Source organism: Clarias gariepinus, chromosome 14 (genome assembly GCF_024256425.1).
Source record: "Clarias gariepinus isolate MV-2021 ecotype Netherlands chromosome 14, CGAR_prim_01v2, whole genome shotgun sequence".
Classification (NCBI taxonomy): domain Eukaryota; kingdom Metazoa; phylum Chordata; class Actinopteri; order Siluriformes; family Clariidae; genus Clarias; species Clarias gariepinus.
The window spans coordinates 30,219,509-30,232,500 of NC_071113.1; the positions used below are offsets into that span (position 1 = coordinate 30,219,509).

A 12,992-nucleotide genomic window follows, 5' to 3' on the forward strand; every position below is an offset into this window, starting at 1 on the left:
GCTGCTTGAGTTTTAAGGGCTAGTAAACATGTTTTAGGGAAGTGGCAGTTATGATGGTGAAACATTAAGAATTTTGCAATTCCCTTAAGGCATGGCACGGTGGACAGAGGAGTCTGAGGCAATACACAGAGGTGACTTGCTTCAGACTCAAGACTTGTAAATGTTCAGAAGCTAACCGGGTCAGACAGAACATTGAATGAATGTCTACACTCCTGTATTACATGGGCATTACCTGCTGCTGGAGTCCCGAGCAGGAATATTTTATGTATGTACTGAGAACATATGACTGTTTGATGGCATGATTAAGAGTTCATTATGAAGACAAGCTGATTTAATAGTAATTCAATTAGTCAAAATAAAGCAGCGGTGATGAGGGACACTGGAGACACCTGTGAACGGTCGGACCCCAACAACAGCCACCATAAAAAATCGATTACTAAAAGCGTTGGCAACGAATTTCATAATCGATTTGTTGTGTCGCACGACGTGGAGACATTTGATTATTTAAAAAAACCTTTAGTTGAGCGCGGAGACACATTTTGTGTCTGTATGCGTGTGTGTACAGCGCGCATGTAAAGCAAAAGCAAGCCTCATTAGGGACGTTAAAAACCCATGGTCTCTCTCTGCTCAAGGCTTAGCCTGCTCTTTGTCTGCGCGTGCGTGCGTGCGTGCGTGCACGCGTCATTGGACACCGTGCCACATACGCGCACACCCCTCCTACTTTCTCTTTACAGACACACACACACTCTTTTTCTCTGCTCTACACAGAAACACTGCTCTGTTGCGATTCTTTTTAAAGGTAAAGTGCATGTTAATTTTTTTATTTTTACTTTAGAGCAGTGATTCCGTTAGTGTGTTTTTAAAAATTCAATTTGGTTTACGAGTGATTTGGAATACGAGCCTGCTTCCGGAACGAATTATGCTCGTAATCCAAGGTTCCACTATATCTATTTGGCAGATGTAAAGCATCCATGTTTATTTTATTTTATTATTATTATAACAGCTCAAGGAGCAACATGTTTGTGCACTTTTCAAAGATTTTAGTTCTGTTTTTGAATAAAGGTTGGAAATGAATGCTTTTCTTGTTTTTTGGTTTTTATCCGATTAACCGGTTAATCTAAATAAAAAAATATAACAGATTAATTGATTTTTAAAATAATCGTTAGTTGCAGCCCTAATGCCAACATCCCTGGGCATTCCATACCCACTGAACTCTGCATTTAGGAGCGTCTCAAAAGTTTCACAAACGCTTCCAAATGTCATGCTTACTAGCGTGACTAGAGCTCATTATAATATTTAAGTCAGGCACACAGAGCTGTGAGCGATCAGGAACAGATCCTGCAATAAAAGAAGAGATGTAAAGTGGCACTGAAGACTTTTTAATGAGAGTCAAGAGTCAAGCAGAGTATCAGTGATTTTTATGCACTTTGCATAAACTTGCATAAATTTATTTGCAGAAATACTTCCAGGCAGGGGTGCAATAAGAGGTGGAGGTATGGACGATTCCAGGGGCTGATAAAAATGAAAATCAGAATCACGCCGTGAATAGCTCAGTGGTTAAGTCATTGGATTTCTGCTTTCTGGAGGTCCCAAGTTTAAATCACACCATCACCAAGTTACCCCTGTGGGGCCCTTGACCACGGCCCCCTTAACCCTCAACAGCTCAGATGTATAAGGAGATAAAAATGTGATTCGCTTTGAATAAGAGCACCTGCATCTGTTCTCACTGGACACTGGAGACTCCTTCCATCCTTCAGGCGTCTCCACAGTGACACACGTCCCTGAGGATAAACTGTTGCCATAGCAACGTCAAGGCATTAAAAAGCTACATAATATAACCCTCTGTTTCTGAGCTGCATCACTGTCAGAGATAATCAACACCCTCACACGCACACACACACACACACACACGCTGACCAATCACAACCCCGGAGTTCAGAAAGCGCCGATTTATTAAAAAGATTTTTCCTTCGAATCGGCTCGGAGTCGACTCCGTGCGGCGAGCGAGTCGTTTATCGGCGGGGGGAAGTCGCGCGTGCAGGGCCGCCCGCTGCCGCCGCGGTGCTGTTTGAAGAGGAGCCGCGCACGCGAGCGAGCCGCTGTGCGCGCGGCGGAGCGCGAGAAGAGGGGCGCGTGCGTAGCGTGAGCGGCGGCTCTGTACAGCCTAGAATAAGCGTTTATTATAGAGAGAGAGATTCTTCTTCTTCTTATTATTATTATAACCATCACAGGATATATCATACTGTAACTTTACCGGAGCCCAAGTGTGTGTGTGTGTGTGTGTGTGCGCACGGCGGGGATCAACGGGATGACAGGAGACAACTGAGGCGCGCGCGCACACACACGCACACACAGACCGGGAGCACTCAGTCTGTCCATGGGAAGTTTGTTCGCTTGTGTTTACCGGCTCGTGTTTGGACGCTGAAACTTACGGTAAGTGTGTGTGTGTGTGTGTGTGTGTGTGTTTTACAGTGGACGTCTGTTTGCTTCTGTGTTGCATTTGCGTTTAAGAGCTGGCACTGTGTGTGTGTGTGTGTGTGTGTGTGTTCATTCACTCATTGATATAAATAAAAGAAAGGTTTAGTCTGTACATGGGGTCAGATCTCACTCTTTCAATGATACCCTTATGTTTCATACAGTGTTGGACCAGAAACCAGTCTCAGAAAAAAAAAAAATCTGTCTGTCTGTCTGGACAGAATTAACTGAGTCTCCTGCAGTCCTTAGATCTCTGCCTAAAGTTTAATCTGCACCATCAGTGAAATGCACAAAGTTAAACTTTTAAACAAACAAAATGTGTGAAATCAGAGTTTTAAAGAATTCATTCACTGATTACACTAAAGCTGATCAGATTATTTTTAAATTTAACCTTTTAACTATTTCTATAAACTCTCTTCCTGTCAATGACGCGTCCAAGCACTATTACACAATAACCACATTTCCTTTTTAAAATATTTTTATCCTGCAGTTTCTTTTTAACGATCTAATCTACAATCAGACTGGGACATACGAGAGAGAGAGAGAGAGAGAGAGGAGTGTGTATGTGTGTGCATGAATATAACACACACACACACACACACAGCAGGTTTGTTATCATTAATCATGACACATGATGTGTGTTAATCGTAATTAAACCTGTAGTTCAGCCCTGTATGAACACTGGAATTCTTTCATGGTGTCTTTTGTTGGCATATGTTGAATCTGTCCATCCTTCCACTGTAAGTCTACCCCAGGAACGATGGTGTGTGAGGTGCGAGTACACTGGCACCAGGCCAGGACAGCATTCACACCTTTACTCACACTTAGGAGCAAGTTCACAAGAACTGTAGGACCCGAGGATGGAGAATATGTGGAACTGATGGCTGGACACAGGAGTTACTTTTTTTTTAAGTAAAAAAAAAAAAGATCCTTCATAAAAATATGATGTCAAGAGCATGCCACACCAAGAGGTGGCGATATAACTCACTGTAAAGCCATGTTGGTTATTCAGAAGGCTAAAACATTCAATATTAGTTATGTCCCACTCTGAGTTTCTAACACACCCACTGATCATGGGTTCATGTCAGGGGTCGGTACAGGGGTCCGGGTTTGACTCGAAGGTGATCGTCCACCGCATTCACAGAGGGCGTATCTGGTGACATCACGTCCTCTGAAAGAACATGAATATGTAACAATGTTGGAAATTCGTTGTCAATGCAAGACTGATTAAAATAAGTCCAGAGATGAAAGCAGCTGATTTTAGATTATAGCTTCTCATAAGCAATTAAAGTAGATGATTTGTGTAGCGGCAGCGCGGTGGTGTAGAGGTTAGCGCTGTGGACTCACACCTCCAGGGTCGATGGTTTGATTCCCGCTTCAGGTCTGTGTAAGTGGAGTTTATATGTCCTTGGTGGGTTTCCTCCCAAAGACATGCAGATTAGGCTAATTGGCAATTGCGAATCGCCCGTAGTGTGTGTGTGTAATGGATTGGCAAGGTGTACCCTGAGACTCACAGACCCTTTACAGAATAAGCTGTATAGAAAAGTAATTAATGATTTGTATTCAGTCTGCACGATTTGATTAAAGTAAAAAAAAAAACACCTTGTGATAATTTTGCAGATTTAAACTGCAATGTTTACTAATATTTCTTAATCACCTCAAACTGTAAATTACAATCCTGACCATGAGTACACTGTAACAGCTGTAATAAACTGCAGCTTTTTTGCAATTAAATAATTGCATAGGTCCATATCGCAGTTTAGATTTTTCTGAGATTAATTGTGCAGTAGTAATTTGTAGCAGTAAGCCAAAACGACCCTGAGGTTCTTTGCTTGAAGTTTAAAGTAAACAGGTTGTTTTAAGATAAGAAAAGCGAAACCTCTTAATGTCATAGATCTCAAGAAAACACAAACATCATTCCAATCAGAAGGAGCTTCAAAACGAAATGTCTGGCATCCGAGTTAATAACAGAGAAAAAAGATCTCACGTATGCTGAGCGATAAACGGTAACACAAACACTATAATAAGAAGCACAATTTAAATAGACACGCCATAGAAAAGTAAACAGGACCCTGTGTATCAAGTTTGAATACAAACGATGATATTCATTACTTTACACAACATCTTCACCAGATTATAGAATATTAATTTTTTAATTAAAAGTTTTGTTTTACTTAAATGTAATTAATCACATATACAACCATACAAAGTAAAACATGCAGTGTAATGCTTGTACGATTATCCCTAACCTAAACATAGAAAGTTACACAGAACATACAGTATACTGTACTGTACAAACGCTAAAAATGAAAACCTTTACATTAAGCTAAATATAAAAAATGCAATAAAACTGAATTTTCTAATAAAACAATTAATTATACAGTAACAAAATCTAAAGTGAGGAAAATATGGAAATGTAAAAATGTGCATGATGGGAGCATCACTTCATGTCCTTCCCTTCTGGACTTATCAGGTCGCATGACCTTTTTTACTAACAAGTGGTTTTCTTATGGACACACAGCTGTTTAGTCCCAGTCCTGTGAGTTATATATATTATATTGGTGTGTGTATGTATGGAACAGCTCTTTCTAGTTTCAAATTTTTGTTTTTTTACCATGCAACTTCAAAAGGTTTTATGATTTATTTCTGACCACATTTCCTGACGGCTCAGCGTTGTCCTACCAGATTTTGATAATGTGTTGAAGTGTTCTTAACCCAATTCCAGTAATTTAAAATCTCCATAGTTGTTTTTTTTTGCTTGATGCAGCTCAATAATTTGATCTTCAGAAATTAAGATGTTTTATTTATGAAGTACATATCCTGTATACATTAGGGCAGGGAATCACTTGATATTATCACAATACCTGGGGACAATTTGATTTGTATTGTGATGTATGTATGTGGTTTCTGCGGGCTGTGAGTGAACCCGGTTCCAGTAGCAAGAGATTGATGGAGAGGTTCTCTTGTGGGTGAGGTTGAGCGTGTCAGGCACTTGTGTTATTGAAGCATCTGTTCGGGACCTTGCAAGCATGAATCTTGATCCATGCGGCCGAGACCAATGCAGTTGAAGGTGTTGAGGCAAGAGTTCGGAGCAATGGTTTCAGCACTGCGTTACATCTGGATTGCTTAAACAGAGCCGTAGTCGAGGAAGTGAAAGCTGGAGTTCAAAACCGCGATTTTAGTTTTTGCTGAAAGAAATCCGAGTCACAAGGCTGAGTTCAATAAATCAATCAACAGTTATTTATATAGCACTTTATAGCAACTAAAAAGTGAAATCACTTCAAAGCACTAAAAATGACAATAAAGTGGCAATAAAAACAGAAATAAAATATGTATAGAATAATGTTCCATAGTTTAGAACCAGCCACTGCAAAAGAGCGATTGTTTGCACCTTGACCGAGGGACCACTAGCAGGTTTTGGTTGGCAGAACGTAAGGCTCTAGTTTTTTGATAAAAGTTTACTGTCTTACACAAGTCGGAAGGTGGCAGACCATTAATCTCATTAAAAACAAACACCAAAAGTTTAAACTGAATCCGGAACTGTACCGGAAGCCAGTGGAGGGAATACAGTGTGGTGTAATGTAATTATATTTACAATTATTGGTCAGCATACGAGCCACAGCATTCTGCACACGTTAGAGTCGATGTAGACGAGCTCAAGTGATTTCAACATAAAGTGCATTGCCGTAGTCTAGTCGTGAACTAATAAAAGAATAAATGGATTTCTTTAGGATTCAAAAAGGGTTTGACCTTTGCGAGGAGGCGAAGATGAAAAAAGCCTGCCCTAACAAAACAGAGTCAATGTGTGACTAAAAGTTTAAACTGCCGTCTAAAGTCACCCCCAAATTTTCGACTTCTTGGCTTTAATAAGGAACCGGAAAATCAAGACCAGCAGTAACAAAACTAGAAAAATTGGAGGTGCAAAACATAATACATTCTGTTTTACTCTCATTCACACAGAGACAGTTTTGTGACAGCCAAAGTTTGATGTCTTGCAGACAAATGTGGATCGATTTAAGTGCATCAGATGAATTTGGCACAACTGGCAGATAGATTTGTAAATCATCTGCATACAGATGAAAAGTACCATTGTGCTTTGAAACAATGGCCCCTAATGGCAGCATGTACAAGGAAAATAAAACGGGGCCCAAAATGGAACCCTGTGGAACACCAGAGGTCAAAGGGGCTGATTGTGTAAAGCTGCTTTGCGACAATGACAATTGTTAAAAGCACTATACAAATAAGATCAAATTAATTAGATCACCAATTATGACAGAGAAATTCCTATTTGTTAAATATGACCTAAAACATTGTAGTACGGGACCTTGAAGGCCAACTTCTTGTGCCAGACGTGACAGGAGAATCGAGTGGTCAACAGAATCAAAAATCACAAGCAGCACAGTTTTTTTGGAATTAAGGGATAGGAGGATATCATTCTGTACCTTTAGGAGAGCGGATTCAGTGCTGTGGCGTGTTCTAAAGCCGGATTGGAATTTCTCTAAAACAGACATCTGGGACAAACCCTCAACTGAGACATCGACCCACTGTGTTAAAAACCTGTTTTAGCATCCTAAATGGAATAATGTCCAGAGGACAGTTAGTGAGGGATAACTGCTGGACCACTTCAGAGAGAAGAGATAGGGACACTGGCTCAAGCCTGTTAAACATAGATGAGGGCGTAGAAGAACATATATTAAGACCATTAGGGCTATCTTATCAACAAAATGATTACGAAATTCATCACAGAATGACCTTGATGCATGTTTCAGAACATTGCACAATGGTTTTGTAACTGATAGAATTGTACAGTATTGAATAAAACCCTAGGACGATTACAGCTGGTGGAAATTACATTTGACAAGTACACACATTTAGCTTCTTTCACTGTATTTTGATAATCAGAAAGACTGTCACACAGTATACCCAGTAATACAGTACTTGTAATTTGTCCTTCTTCCACCTGCGCTTGGCTTGTCTGCAGTGCTGCCTATGGGCACGCGTAGTGTCATTAAGTGTGTGGTTCTCAAAAAGTGTGGCGCCCCACTAGTGGGGAATACTGAGATGACAGGTGGGGCGCAATGAACGAGAGTGAATTAGTGAAAAATAATAGGAATTCATGCTTTTCTTTATTGACAATAAAGATCGGACACTCGAAACTAAACAATCATACGCAAAGAGATCGATCATTAATACAAGTAAATTAAAATAACATCAGAGAAAAAGTGGAACCATAGTGCAACAATAACGGTTTAACGTCGGCATGTTAATTGCAGAGGACCAATATATAAGGAAACATTCGGTATTATATATGTCATTTCATTTATTCCAATGTGTATTCTGATGTTTCTGTATTTTTGTTAAACATTAATATTTTATCAGGCAGTACTAGTCTGGCATTTCTAGTTTCCAGTGCGGCAACAAAGTTGCTTTTTGATCCTTCAGGCGCTGAACAGAAGGGAAGATCAATATCGTTCTACGCTTTTTGTTGGTGTGCGGCGTTTTGCGATGATCCCTAAATCATTCATTGCGCTGTAGAGAATAATGGTGTTTATGCTTTTAAACATGTATAATTTAAGGCGGATAGAGCTTAAAGACAATGGAGAGAGGAAATATATCTGGGTATCTTATTTGCGGGTTTATTTACGCAGCTATTGAATTCGGAGATGCGAATATTAAACTAACTTTTATCGCGGACACAGATCGGGTCAGTAGTGTACTGTATGTAGTGAGTGTAATAACGTCAATGGATACATTTGTTACATGGACCACAAAAAAGCAGGTGATTCAGCACCATCAGCCTAATCAACTAAAAAGCCAGCCGAAAGGAAAACATGCTGAAGCCTACTGTATGTTGCGCTTGGATTCATGGTGGTGATGGTAAGGGCAGAGGAGAGACCCGTGTGTGTTTTGTGTCTTAAACCGCTGGCAGCAGACAGCATGAGACCCAACAAAGTAGGAAGTAAGGTGCAATGGAGTCCAAAATCCCTGAGCCAATAGTAGAGAGTGGAGATAAAATCCTCTGGGCACAAGGGGGAAGCTAACACGTCCTGGATGTAAAAACTAAAGTTCATGAACGTATCAGCAAATTCTCCAGCTGTGGTGGATGTAACGGTGCGGCGGCGGCAGGCTGGAGTAAAAGATTTCGTAGTAGATAGTGAAACAGTCAATTCAAAGATAACAGGAAAGTGGTCCGAAATACAGGTATCAATTATTTCTGAGATGGACGATACCGGAAGTCCATGTGAAATTACAAGATCCAGTGTGTGGCCATGCTGATGTGTAGGGTCATTTACTGATTGGGTCAACGCAAAGGAGTTTAAAAACATTTTGAAAGTCATTTACCAGTTGGCTGGATGGACAACAGACATGAATATTAAAATCTCCACAAAGTACAAAGAAAGTAACTTTGAAATCTCAGAGATAAAGTCCTTATTGTATTCAGGTGGACGATAAATAATAGCACACAGTACAGGACATGCAAACCGAATCAAAACCAGTTCTAGCTCAAAGCTATTGTAGCTTTTACATGGAAGTAAACGGCAGCTGAATTTTTGTTTGAAAACCGCAGCCAGTCCTACACCGCGACGGGACACTTGCGAGTTATTGTCGAGGAAGTGAGAGCAGGAGTTCAAAGCCGTGAATTCAGTGCACACGTAGACAGAAGGTAACCTGAATGCATGAAAAGGATCTAAGAAGAGCGCAAGAAAATGTGAATGAGTGTTCGGTGTGCAGGAGGGGCGTAAAACATGACGGCGTGGGAACGGGAATGTTATTCAATGAGCAGAAGCAGCGACATGAGAAGGAGTCGCGGGAGGTCGAGGTGGCAGCGTTACACTTGAATTAATAAAACTCTGCAGCTTCATACCTAGAAATCTTTAACAGCGTCACAACTCAAAGGAACATTAAAGGCTATTAAAGGTAGACCAGTTTAACGTAAAATTAAGTGAAACAAAAAAAGCTTACACATCCCGGATTCCTAGTGTGTCGGACACCATAATTGTATTTATATAAAAAAAAAAAAAAACTTTGGAGGGAAAAAATAAAATGCTAACATACTATATATACAGTATATATTTATATAGCTTTAATGCATGCCATAATGACAGTTTAATACAACACATTCAAAAAAGTCCCTCCTCAGTGGCTGTGTAGAGTCGGTTACGAAAAAATATTTGTTTAACGAAACCCATTATTCTCACTCGTATTTATTTATTAAATCTGGCACAGTATCGCGGCTTGTAATTTTCCACCAACAAAATCTGTGTATTTATCACCAGCTTTAAAAACAAGCTCCTCTAGAAAAACTTTAATGTTTAACATTTCCTCAGAAAAATACACGGCCGATGTTAAGCCAAGAACTCCACGGATATGAAAAACAGACTGGTGGCACCAAACAAGAGCTCGTCGACGCTACTGCTGTACTGCTGTGGAGAGACTCTCCGAACGCTCCGTACTGTATTCATATTAATTTATCCTATGTTACAATACATTTTTAAGATTGTTGTTATTTTGTATTTGTGAGTATAGTAAAAAAAATAAAAAAATTTATCTTCTACCAAAAACCTAAAAGAGTAGCTATTCATTTTTTTTGTATTAATGTAAAGCAAGACATGACAGTTCAACAGATTTATTCAATAAATCAATATCACAGAAATAACAATGAGTGCACACTACCTGAGTTATCATTGTATTGATCTTTTTTTAAAAATGCAAATGTAGCTTTGTGTAATTAAAGACGCACTAATTTGCATACATGAATAAAACACCAGTGGGATTCTGCGCGGTGGTATGAAGCGGTACAGCACGTTCATTATATCCGCGTTACAGCTACAGAGAAACAAAGATAAGGAGGATGTGATTACAGGAGATGAAAAGATTCAGGAAGGAGAAATATACACACACACACACACACACACACACACACACGTATCTGACGTCCTCCTCAAGGCCAGGATCAGCGTCAGAAAGCTGAGAATCTTCCCTTTATAATAACACAAATTGTTCACATCATAAACTAACGTCTGCTCAGGCGGCGTGATCTCTGTGTAGTGCAGTTCCAGAAATATTTGCACTCTATATGCGGGTTGGTTGTTTGTGATTAGAGCCTGGATAAAACTTAAACTGTATATGTGAGAGAAGTCTGGCTCATAATTCAAGATAATTTTTTTTAAATAAAAGTGCATGTCGTAATTATTGGCACCCCTGCTAGTTGTAGATGGATCACCCAAACAGACTTCAGCAGCATGAAATGCGAAACTAATATGCAACATGATGTTTTTCTAAGCTTCTAGCTTCTAAGTTTAAAGCTCTAAGTTTTAAGCTCTAAAAACGTTTTACAACTTCAGTAATAAGATTATTATTAATATTTCAAGTGTTTTGGACTCCTTGCTTTGATCTTTGTGCCATTGTGCAGACCGAGGCTTCACGATTCGGGAAAGAGAGCCTGAATCTGCAGATCTCTACAGTCTCACCACCTACAAAATTTTTCCGCCAGGCGACACTGGAACAAAGCGTATATAAATAAAAAACAACTAATGAGATTTTGAGGCTGATCACCTCTCTATGCACTTAGCCCTTTTCTAGCTACTAATTACGGAGTGCTGGAGTCATCATACTGTAAAAATAATTATTGCCATGTTTTCACTACGTGCGCTATTGAGTGTGGACAAGATACAATAAGATGTACAGAATATAGAGAATCTGGGTGACGAATAAGAAGGACAGGATGGTGTTATTTCAACCCAACAGCTTGAAGCTCCATTTAGTTTTTTTTCCCACTTCATTATGTATAGGCACGTTTTATTTCAGCGTGAGGACAAAATTTAACGTAAGATTTAACGTAAACGACTGCTTGTAGCTTTACTTCTTGTTTTTACTTATCATTCCATTCAATGCATGAAGGAACTAACGATACGATGTGACGCTCCTGGGCTCCGGAAATGTCCCACATAAGAAGACAAAATCCAGGCAACATGTTTGGTGTGAGGAAAAGCGAATGTATATCCACACCATAACTCCTTTATCCTTTACAGTGTGTATATATACAGTATACACACACACACACACACACACACACACACACACAGGATTTATTCATGTAAAATCTGCACCGCAAATATCAGAGTGGATTGTTTTGTCTTTTCTTTCTGGCGGAGATGAATTCTGCACATTTCCCTGTGTGTGTGTGTGTGTGTGTGTGTGAATTGAATTTATTTTTTTATCACCGACAACAGGAAAGGTTGTCTGAAGATACACGACTGTTACAGGAAACACTCACTCATACACTTCCGCAAGTATTGAAACAGGAATGCCATTTCTTGTCTTTTGCCATACAGTGAAGATGTTCGGTTCTGAGATCTAAAGAAGAATATGAGAAACTCATATTAACTTGTGTATTAACTCAAAATGTTTTTTTTTTTTTTTTTAAGGAAAACACAGAGGGCACAGCAAGGGCAATTATTTCTTTCTGTTCCAATACTTTTGATCCCCTAATCCCTGGTCCTCTGCTATGTTCTAAGTTTTTCTGAGGGTGGAGGTGTTGAATGGTCGGTCTTGAGAACTCAGCACCTCCACCCTGTACTCCGGCAGGTGTTTGGGTTCTGTGTGTATTTTCAACAGTACAGCTCTCTCACGATCAGCACCGGGTCTCGTGTTCCACTGCAGGGTCGACGTCCAGCTCTTTCTCTTCTGGTGTCATGTTTTTTTCCATCAGTAATGAGGAGAATGTTTCTTCCTTACTTGGCGGAAGAGCTCAGACTTTCTGTCACCAGACTCTGCTGGGGTGAGCGAACTTTACAGCTGTCATGGTAATGAGGAGTTTATAAGGGCAGAAGGCTGCTCGTTAATCTCAGGCATGTTTAACTCTCCTCAGCTTTCTGCTGCTCAGAAACGCTCGCTTCAGTAAACACAAACACTGATACTTTCTCTTCAGCTCAAGTTCCTGCATCAGCCAATCGGGATTAAGACAGTCTTGTCCCAACCAATAAGGATTAAGGATTAATTCCTGCCTTAGTCAATTAGGATTAAGGATTATGTCTTGTCTATGCCAATCAGGATTAAGACAGTCTCGCCTATGACAAACAGGATTAAGACAGTCTTGTCTCAGCAAATCACAATTAAGACAGCCTTGTCTCAGCCTAAAAGGATTACGGATTAAGTCCTATCTAAGCACAAAAAAGGAATAAGGATTATGTCTTGTCTCAGCCAATAAGGATTAATTTGTGTCTCGGCCAATAAGGATTAAGGATTAAGTCCTGTCTTAGACAATAAGGATTAAGGATTAAGTCCTGTTTCAGCCAATAAGGATTAAGGATTAAGTCCTGTCTCACCCAATAAGGATTAAGGATAAAGCCCTGTCTCAGCCAATAAAGATTAAGGATTAAGTCCTGTCTCAGACAGTAAGGATTAAGGATAAATCCTGTCTCAGCCAATAAGGATTAAGGATAAAGCCCTGTCTCAGCCAATAAAGATTAGGGATTAAGTCTTTTCTCAGCCAATAAGGATTAAGGATTAAGTCC

The 12,992-nt window shown here is 39.8% G+C and overlaps 1 protein-coding gene across 2 annotated transcripts in view; it reads left to right on the forward strand.

Moving 5' to 3' along the window:
- Positions 1 to 2,039: 2,039 nt before the first annotated feature.
- LOC128541099 (carbohydrate sulfotransferase 15-like) overlaps positions 2,040 to 12,992 on the forward strand; it is a 59,297-nt gene continuing 48,344 nt past the window's right edge. For both annotated transcript variants that reach the window (XM_053511262.1, XM_053511261.1), the window contains exon 1: positions 2,040 to 2,433. The gene's annotated coding sequence lies outside the window, so the exon portion shown is untranslated. The remainder of the gene's footprint in view (positions 2,434 to 12,992) is intronic.